The sequence below is a fragment of the Natator depressus genome, chromosome 8 (assembly GCF_965152275.1).
Source record: "Natator depressus isolate rNatDep1 chromosome 8, rNatDep2.hap1, whole genome shotgun sequence".
NCBI classification, from domain to species: Eukaryota; Metazoa; Chordata; order Testudines; family Cheloniidae; genus Natator; species Natator depressus.
In genome coordinates this window covers 94,943,407-94,954,133 of record NC_134241.1, presented here as the reverse complement: position 1 = coordinate 94,954,133, position 10,727 = coordinate 94,943,407, and the positions used below count along the sequence as shown (strand labels likewise).

General features: G+C 44.0%; 1 long non-coding RNA gene across 1 annotated transcript; it reads right to left on the bottom strand.

The window, feature by feature from the left end:
• Positions 1 to 208: 208 nt before the first annotated feature.
• Positions 209 to 10,421, bottom strand: LOC141992962 (uncharacterized). The gene is made up of 3 exons (XR_012640700.1): positions 10,298 to 10,421; positions 9,612 to 9,758; positions 209 to 567 (listed from the first exon to the last, which is right to left on the bottom strand). It is a non-coding gene; the product is annotated as an uncharacterized LOC141992962 (long non-coding RNA).
• Between the last annotated feature and the right edge of the window lie 306 nt (positions 10,422 to 10,727).

Here is a 10,727-nt window from a genome sequence, read left to right as displayed (position 1 = left end):
TTTAAAAAATATGTATTCTTTATTAATTGATTATAAAAATAGGGAGATAACTCACAAGGTAGCCCGGGTTGGCTGTGGGAGGAGGGAAGGAAAAGGCCACTTCAAAACTTGTTGAGTGACAGCCTTCTGTTGCTTGGACTGTCCACTGGGGTGGAGTGGGTGGGTGCCTGGAGCCTCCTGCCCACCCCCACCCCCGCGTTCTTGGGCGTCTGGGTGAGGATGATGGAACTTAGGGAGGAGGGATGGCGGTTAAACAGGGGCTGCAGTGGCAGTCTGTGATCCTGCTGCTGTTCATGAACCTCCACCGGAGCATGTCCGTTTGATCCCGCAGTAGCCTCAGGGTTGCCTCATGCCTCCTCTGATCTTCCTGCTTCCACCTCTCCTGACGTTCATCAGCTGCTTTCCTGTACTCTGTTATTGTGTCCCTCCACACATTCTGCTGAGCTCTGTCAGTGCCGGACGACTGCATGACTCGGAGAACATTTCATCGCACGTGCGTTCTTTTTTGCCACCTTATCCGAGATAGCCTTTGGGACGGAGGAGGGAGGCTTGAAACATTTGCAGCTGCTGGAGGAAAAATGGGGAGTGAAGTATTTAAAAAGATACATTTTACAGAACAATGGCTATACTCTTTCACGGTGAACGACACTATTCACATTACACAGCACATGTAATTTTGGTACAAGGTTGCATTTTGCATCTTATATTGAGTGCCTGCGGCTTTGGTGTTAGAGATCACACATGCAATGCCAGGCAACAGAATTCGGCTTGCACATGGGAAAAGGGGAGAAGTACTGTAGCAGGGAGAACCCCCAGTGGAATTCTTGCTGACTCTACCAAAATGCTTTGGGGATTGTGGAAGAAGTGCATGCTTTTGAAAAAGGTGCAGAATGCACTCCTTTTTTGTTGGGTCCCATCTGCTGATGGGCATGGAGGAGGGTGGGGCATGGCTACACTCTCACGTCACTCTTTCCTAGCACCTTGGAGAGGGTAGCACAGGTGCTAACCTGAAACAGTCCTCACCTTTAGTGTGTGGAATTCATCCCTGCAAAGGGCCACGCACAATGACTATGCACCACTTCAGTCCCACTTAAGTCCTTCATAGGCCACATGCTGGCCCTTTGCATGGCGGTGCTGTGGAAAATGGGGCAAGACTCTTTTACCCCACCTACTCTCTCATGCATCCATGCAGGGCCAACCACAATCCGTCCCCAATTACTCAAGCTAAATGTTCGTGTTAGTTCAACTGTTGGTGTTTAATCATTAAGTGACGCTACTTTAAGTAAAGATAGGCTGTTAGGTCCTGATTAAAGTGAAAATGTGTTTGCTTTCCACCATGTGTCCCGGGTGAGGTGCATCGGTAGAGCTCTCTGTGGAAGCTTACCCTGACTCAGTCTGCACTAGGGTTTAAATTAAAAGTTTCTGCTGAAATTGAGGTATTAATATTTTTTAAAAATTGGTTGGTGAATTTAATGTATTTAATGGTACAGCATGAATACTAACAGGGAAAATGTACATCTCTGCTTGTGACTAATCTCCCAAGTTTAGCTGGCTGGAGGCACAAGAAGAAAATAACACATTCATTGGAAAAAGGAAAGGCATTCTCAGAACTTAAAGTGCAAGAAAACCATTTTAGATTCAGGAAAATAAAGCAGTATGCTTGGAAAGAATTTAAGGGACAGATCCTCAGTGAGAACAGGTTGGAATAACTCCATTGTCTTTAACTGAGCCATATGTATTTATACCTGCTGAAGATCAGGCCCTAAATTTAAAGAATGTTTGATTTTTCCCATTCTCATGGACTTGAGTCACTCAAATTTTGGAAAAATATCAACATTTCATACAAAAACTATATTAAAAGAATATTAAGGTTGCAAAGTCAAGCACTCAAAAGTTGGAAATGAGAGAAGTAAGTAATTTGGCCCTCTTGTGCATATGCATTATGATACAGTCTTTAATTACATGATCAAATATTACTTTTTCCACTAGACCTCTGCGTCATTCAGTGCACATGACAGGATGGACCATGCTCTGGGGATTAATTGGGGTTGTGTAGTGAAGAAACCTGTTGTCTGCAGGACCTTTGCCTCATTTATGGCAGAAGTTGGAAGGTTTCTAATGAATGAAGCAGGGGATTGCAGGAGCTAGCTAAGAAACTGGTAGCAGTAGTATATTGTCATCCTCAATAGATCAGCCACTTAGAGGGTGATGAGACACACACTTTGCAGGTGTGATTCATAACTATTTGCTGACAAAAAATGAATGGTGAGACACAGGAATATTGAGTTCCATTCCAGGTTCTGGAGGGGACTGTACTATAGAGACTACAGACCGTTCTGCCTCTATCCCCCACAAGACTGTCCCTAAGCCAATTTTATCAATACTCTCCCCCCTGACCACTCACACACTCCTCATCATAAACCCAGTCTCTTTGCCTAGCCAGTCCCAGTCTCTGTCCACCAGTCTCATTTCCAGTCTCCTTGCCCAGCCAGTATCCCATCTGAGCTCCTCATCCAAGTCCCAGCCTTCACCCCACGACAGACTCCAGTCCCAGTGATTGTTCTTGGGTTCCTAACCCCAGACCTCCTCCTCACCCCAACACCATCCAGACTCCTTGGACAGTCAGTCCCAGTATTCCCCCACGTCCTGGCTCCAAATCTACCCTCTCCACTTCCCCCTAGGCCTGGCTCCTCTCCCCTCTGCATTAGTCAGGCTGCTTCCTGCTTCTCCATGCTTCCTAGGCACCAACAGGGTGAGCATTAAGAGCACAGGAGTCTCCTTCTGAACTCAGTTCATGTGCATAGTGACACAACAGCCTGCAGCAGCTGGGAGCAGCAACTGCATGGAAAGTCCAGCTCAGCTGCTGTACCCCTGAGTGGGGAGGATGGTCAGTATAGATGGAATCTTTGGAGAATTAAGCTGACAAAGTCTAAAACGCCTCAGAGATTGTGCAAACTGAGATTTTTCAAAGATATACCTTGGCCAAATTTGGGCAGTTTTTTTTCCAGAAGGACAGCAAAAAGCCAATCCTGACACAAAGGCAATTCTCTGCCAAATTGCAATTGCTTGCTCCAAAGTATGGAGGCGTTTCTTAACAAAACCCTCGTAAAAAAAAATGTTTAAAACATGGGCAAAAAGTATTTTTCTCTTATCTCATTCTCAGAAATGTCACAACCATTTCTGGTGAGATTTTCCTACAAAATTCAGGATGAAGAAGACACCTGGCATGGAAAATTTCAGCCTGAATGATCAACAGACATATTAAACTTCACTCATTGGGTGTGAGACTCACTCATTATCATGCTGTCTCACTCACACGTACATTCCTAATCTTATCTCACTCATTTTGAGTAAATATATCAAGATTTAAAATACTTTTACTCAATCACTGAAAAAGACAATATATCCAGGGCCTCATGCATGGGGCTTAGAGCTTGGAAAGCTGCTTCCCAAGCTTGTGTACTGTGATAACCATGGAGACTACAGGCACACCTCAGAGGAGAGAGGAAGCTACACCGAAGGGGATGAGGGGACAAAAAATACGAATTCGCCCAAAAAATGAGCAGGACGTGTTCAGAAGTTTGCAGGTTCTGCAAAATACAATTCAAAATTTAAAGCACACAGGACAAATTCATGGCCCTTCATTGTCCCAGTAGCTGGCAAGACTTCTGTTTTAAAATATACACTGTGTTGCCGGGAGCTGTTCTGTTTTGCATTGCATATAGAATTCTCACATGCCCTAGAATTTAATATGAATTAGGACATTTAAGTGTTTCATATGCAATATTGAGCAATGTATATTTTAAAACAAACTATTAATCTAATTGCCTTCTATGATGAGATAACTGGCTCTGTGGATGAGGGGAAAGCGGTGGATGTGTTGTTCCTTGACTTTAGCAAAGCTTTTGACACGGTCTCCCACAGTATTCTTGCCAGCAAGTTAAAGAAGTATGGGCTAGATGAATGGACTATAAGGTGAATAGAAAGTTGGCTAGATTGTCGGGCTCAATGGGTAGTGATCAATGGCTCCATGTCTAGTTGGCAGCCACTATCAAGTGGAGTGCCCCAAGGGTTGGTCCTCAGGCCGGTTTTGTTCAATATCTTCATTAATGATCTGGAGGATGGTGTGGATTGCACCCTCAGCAAGTTTGCAGATGACACTAAACTGGGAGGAGAGGTAGATACGCTGGAGGGTAGGGATAGGATACAGAGGGACCTAGACAAATTGGAGGATTGGGCCAAAAGAAATCTGATGAGGTTCAACAAGGACAAGTGCAGAGTCTTGCACTTAGGACGGAAGAATCCCATGCACCGCTACAGACTAGGGACCGAATGGCTCGGCAGCAGTACTGCAGAAAAGGACCCAGGGGTTACAGTGGACGAGAAGCTGGATATGAGTCAACAGTGTGCCCTTGTTGCCAAGAAGGCCAATGGCATTTTGGGATGTATATGTAGGCGCATTGCCAGCAGATCGAGGGACGTGATCGTTCCCCTCTATTCGACATTGGTGAGGCCTCATCTGGAGTACTGTGTCCAGTTTTGGGCCCCACACTACAAGAAGGATGTGGAAAAATTGGAAAACATCCAGTGGAGGGCAACCAAAATGATTAGGGGACTGGAACACATGACTTATGAGGAGAGGCTGAGGGAACTGGGATTGTTTAGTCTGTAGAAGAGAAGAATGAGGGGGGATTTGATAGCTGCTTTCAACTACCTGAAAGGGGGTTCCAAAGAGGATGGATCTAGACTGTTCTCAGTGCTAGAGGATGACAGAACAAGGAGTAATGGTCTCAAGTTGCAGTGGGGGAGGTTTAGGTTGGATATTAGGAAAAACTTTTTCACTAGGAGGGTGGTGAAACACTGGAATGCGTTACATAGGGAGGTGGTGGAATCTCCTTCCTTAGATATTTTTAAGGTCAGGCTTGATAAAGCCCTGGCTGGGATGATTTAGTTGGGGATTGGTCCTGCTTTGAGCAGGGGGTTGGACTAGATGACCTCCTGAGGTCCCTTCCAACCGTGATATTCTATGATTCTATGATAAGTGCTGGACTATTGGATGTTGCCAAGGACCAAATATGAGAGTCCCTGTCTTAAGCAATGACAAACACGCCACCTGGAAAGTCTCACTCTTTGGCCTTGAATCTCACTTCTTGGGACTGCAAATCTCACTCTTAAGGACAGCCAACCCTTGGCATCTCTGGATTAAATGTTGGCAAAGTTATACGCAACGTGTCTTATAATGGAAAGTATTGGAAAATCTTTACAAGCAGCACTACAAACTCTGCCCATAAAACAAACAAAGGAATAGGTTCTCAGCTAGTGTAAACTAGCATATCTTTGTTGGTGTAGCTCTACATACTTCAGTTTAATCCAGATGAGGATCTGGTCCACTGTTTCTAAATATTAATTAAATTCTCACAGCACCGTCAAGTACAGTAGGTAAATAAAGTGCTATTTCTGCATTATACAGCTACAGAAATTGATGCCAATGAGTCCAGTGACCTGTACTGAGTCACTCAATATCAGAGTTTGGATTAAAATGTAGGACTTCCTAGCTTCTGGTATTTCGCTCGTACAGTAAGAACATGGCCATCTGACACTGGAGAGTACCAGTGATCCAACTTGCCCAATCGGGCTCCAGCCTGCAGAATGATTTTGTCCAGCCCTGTACGTGGTGCAGCCCAGAGAGATCCAGTAATATGCAGTCCAATGGGCCCCCTGTGTAGAGATCTGGTATATGGTCTACACACAGTCCCCCTCCCTGCAGCTGGCCCACCTGGAGCAGGAAGCTCAGGGGATTGGTAAGGCCTCCAGTCCCCTACCACCCTGCAGCACCAGGACTCTGGCAGTGGCTCCCAGCTGGAAGGAGATGTGAGTGCCCCAGCCCATTACCTCCTGTGTGAGCAGTGGCCACGCAGCTGTCTAAGGCGTGTCTAGGAGGGGAGGCAGCAGCTACTGGGTCTCTGTGGCCTCAGAACCGGCCAGTGGGTGGGGATAGGGGTGCAGTTGGGCCCCCTAGCACTGTATCCTGCCTCCCCTATGATCAGTGCAGCCAGAAACCCATTCTGCAAGTCGGGGGAGGGAGAATCTTTACTGCTGCACAAGCCAGAGGGTCTGAGCATATATATGGACTGCAGTGAGGCCCCCGCCAGAGTCTCCTCTCTGAGTCAGGATGCAGAGGGGCATGGTTACCATTTAAAAAATTTCTGGGTGTGCCCCTGAGTTGATATCTCATTGAAATTCAAGAAAGAGGTGAGCTAGTATCTTTTTTATTTAATTTTGTTACTTCTTAACCCCATTAGTGCCTTAATGGCTAAATCCTAAAATCGATTCTGGAATTATATTTCTGTATGTGGTCCACAGAGGTGCTGCAAAACTAGCATCTGGCCCACAGCATTGAAAAGGTTGGACCACAATATGTAGGGAAGGCTAGTTGAAGAGTCTTTGGTGTGCCTGCAGGAATTCTATGGGCCTCTCTTCTCCAGTGTTAATTAACCTGATTATAATTTAAGATATTAACAACCCAAAATTATAGCACACAGACAGCAAGATACAAATGAATTCAGTAAGACACAGGAAGAAGAGGTCGTCACTGAATCTTACTAACGTTCTGCCATCTTTCCATTTTGTAACAAGTAGCCATTTCCTAATACCTTTCACAGCTTTGATTCTGATGGACAGAAAAAAGCAATTATTCGCCAGGTAGAAAATCTGCTTAAAAAACAAACTACAGAAAGGATATTGGTTCATCTGTGAATTATTGGCTGCTATGAGATTTTTACGGGTAAGTAATCCTTCTGAGCTTATCAAGCTAAGGAAAGAACTATGTACTTGTTAATAAAATTGAATAATTATGTCTTCCCTGAGTGCTCCAAGCATGTTCCATAAATCCTCTGAACTACAACTGAACCTTATCGGCAAACATAACTGGGAAAGGCAAGGCAGAATCTCAGAAGCAACGTGACCCCCAGGACTGCACGGAACTGATAAATCCTGTTCCGTTGCTTCACTCCTAATTTCTTTATCCAGTCTAGTAAAATTTTTGAAAATTTTTAACCAACTAAAGCCAATGTTTAAAGAAAGAATAAAATTATTTTGAAAACCATAAATTATAAAGGTTTAAGCATGATTCCTATTTCTACCCACAGGAGAGTGAAGCAAATGAGTCCTGAATTCCTACTTTTAGCCACTCCACCAAGCCTCCTTAATCTCACATTATTCCATTTTATGGACCTTCTGCAGATGATGGTCCAGATCTCCAGCTGGTGTAAATCAGCATAGCTTCACTGAGAGGTCAATGGAGATATGTCAGTTCACACCAGCTGAAGATCTGGTCTTACGTATCTATTTAGGGGGATCTTCCAAACTGGCTGACCTGTTTGGAGTATCAGAGTCCAGTCCTAGCAGATGAGAGCACTCAGCCCCTCAAAGATTCAGGTATTCAGTACCAAAGCTTAGGGCCTAACCCTGCTCCCACATAAACTAGACAAAACTCTTACAGTATTGATTTCAATGAGAAAAGGAGCAAGCCCTTGTTTGTTGTACATATTAAGATGTCTTTGAATGCTTTTATTGTAATGTTTAGAAGAACAATGAAGTGACAATATAATTAACCAGGTCACAGAGTAAAACAGAAAATTTTAGTTTTAAGGCAAATACTGACAGCTAAAATGTCCCTACGTCAGTAAGATTATCCACCAGGCCATGCTCTCATTGTTCATATTTTATCATTATAGCAAAGAATTTTCAGCTGATAAGTTAGCTACTAACAGCGAGTACTCAGACAAGACCATGAACGTAACATGCACATATAGAAAATGACAAGGAAAACTAAAATAAATAAATACTGTATATCAGGACCAATAATAATAAAAGGGATTATATAACTGAGGGGCTTTGCCCTGAGAGAGGCTAAGTACACCTTTAAAATGGAAAAAAACAGCATACAAATATATTTCATCCTGGAACTGGTATCTTTGTACAGTTGTTGGTTTCCTATTGGATTGAGATATGAAGTAGTTCCACCAACTGAAATCTATTCCAGTTCCCTCCTTAATTACAGGAATTTTAAACAGCTTGCTAACTAGCGTTTCTTATGCTGAACAAGTACAATTAGAAGTTTTATTAGCAACAAACCAATTGCTCTTCTGAGCTCTACATAACAGCTAAATGAATCCAAACTTTGTTGTTATTAAAAATTCTAAGGAGAATTGTCTTTTTAATACACAAAAGATACCTTGTTCCCAACCTCCTATCCAGGGGCAATCTTCTGCATCATTATCAGAGTCATGAGGGCTTCTTCTTTTACTCACTCTTACCTTCAAGGCTTCATGTCAAGGCTACAGTTCTAATGGTCAAAGAGCACTAACCCACCTTTTGGTATTTATCAGAACTTCCATTGGTCAGACAGAAGGGTTACCATCATGTAAACTTAAGACGGCAGCCATATTTCATAGAATCATAGAATATCAGGGTTGGAAGGGACCTCAGGAGGTCATCTAGTCCAACCCCCTGCTCAAAGCAGGACCAATCCCCAATCAAACCATCCCAGCCAGGGCTTTGTCAAGCCTGACCTTAAAAACTTCTAAGGAAGGAGATTCTACCACCTCCCTGCAACTTGAGACCATTACTCCTTGTCCTGTCCTCTTCTACCACTGAGAATAGTCTAGAACCATCCTCTCTGGAACCACCTCTCAGGTAGTTGAAAGCAGCTATCAAATCCCCCCTCATTCTTCTCCTCTGCAGACTAAACAATCCCAGTTCCCTCAGCCTCTCCTCATGAGTCATGTGTTCCAGACCCCTAATCATTTTGGTTGCCCTTCGCTGGACTCTCTCCAATTTATCCACATCCTTCTTGTAGTGTGGGGCCCAAAACTGGACACAGTACTCCAGATGAGGCCTCACCAATGTCGAATAGAGGGGAACGATCACGTCCCTCGATCTGCTGGCAATGCGCCTACATATACATCCCAAAATGCCATTGGCCTTCTTGGCAACAAGGGCACACTGCTGACTCATATCCAGCTTCTCGTCCACTGTAACCCCTGGGTCCTTTTCCGCAGAACTGCTGCCTAGCCATTCGGTCCCTAGTCTGTAGCTGTGCATTGGGTTCTTCCGTCCTAAGTGCAAGACCCTGCACTTATCCTTATTGAACCTGATCAGATTTCTTTTGGCCCAATCCTCCAATTTGTCTAGGTCCCTCTGTATCCTATCCCTGCCCTCCAGCGTATCTACCACTCCTCCCAGTTTAGTATCATCCGCAAATTTGCTGAGAGTGCAATCCACACCATCCTCCAGATCATTTATGAAGATATTGAACAAAACCGGCCCCAGGACAGACCCCTGGGGCACTCCACTTGACACCGGCTGCCAACTAGACATGGAGCCATTGATCACTACCCGTTGAGCCCGACAATCTAGCCAATTTTCTACCCACCTTATAGTGCATTCATCCAGCCCATACTTCTTTAACTTGCTGACAAGAATACTGTGGGAGACCGTGTCAAAAGCTTTGCTAAAGTCAAGAAACAATACATCCACTGCTTTCCCTTCATCCACAGAACCAGTAATCTCATCATAGAAGGCGATTAGATTAGTCAGGCATGACCTACCCTTGGTGAATCCATGCTGACTGTTCCTGATCACTTTCCTCTCGTGTAAGTGCTTCAGGATTGATTCCTTGAGGACCTGCTCCATGATTTTTCCAGGGACTGAGGTGAGGCTGACTGGCCTGTAGTTCCCAGGATCCTCCTTCTTCCCTTTTTTAAAGATTGGCACTACATTAGCCTTTTTCCAGTCATCTGGGACTTCCCCCGTTCACCACGAGTTTTCAAAGATAATGGCCAATGGCTCTGCAATCACATCCGCCAATTCCTTTAGCACTCTCAGATGCAACTCGTCCGGCCCCATGGACTTGTGCACGTCCAGCTTTTCTAAATAGTCCCTAACCACCTCTTTCATCCACAGAGAAAGAGGTGGTTAGGGACTATTTAAACCAAACCTTATCAAAACACTACACTGCACAGACAATTCTCCCACCAGGTAGAAGACGAGAGAGAGAGAGAGAGAGAGCAAACCACACATGACGAATTTTAGTCATATTGGTTAATGTCCTGGGAAGGTGCTCAGATACTATGGTGATAAGGATTGTAGAACAAACAGTATATTATCTTAGTATCCACAGTATAGTAACAGTGGCTTCCTCCCCCCACTCCACTCCTAGATCCCAATGTTCGACAGGACAAGATACTGGAAGCAGGAACTTTAAAAAATGTATTTCTATTGGAATGTCACATACCAGATTTGTGGAAAGGGGTGCTGGATTTTAAAGATTCTAGCAAAATCAAGCTGAATTGCTGTGTCATCCCTCCATTATTTTTAGTGTTGATCTGTTATTCAGAAGAGGTTGGACAGGTGCTTACTTTACCCAAAGAGAAGAGAAAACAGGATACAGATTTAGTCTGATTTACGTTGGCTAGCTCTTATCAGTAGTACCATGAGGTGTCTTTATTATTATTATTATAATAAATCAAACTCAGGCTGCAGTTCTGGGGAGTTTTCTTGTCCCTTTTAGACAAGTGCTCTTGCACTTCACAGATTTGAAATCTGAACAACTACAGAATGAGAGAGTTCTGTGACTTTGTTTTACTGGAAACCAGCACCTTAGAAATTTCCTTTGTGAAGGAGTGACTTGAAATCAGAATCTGTAGTTGTCCTTATGTAATGCA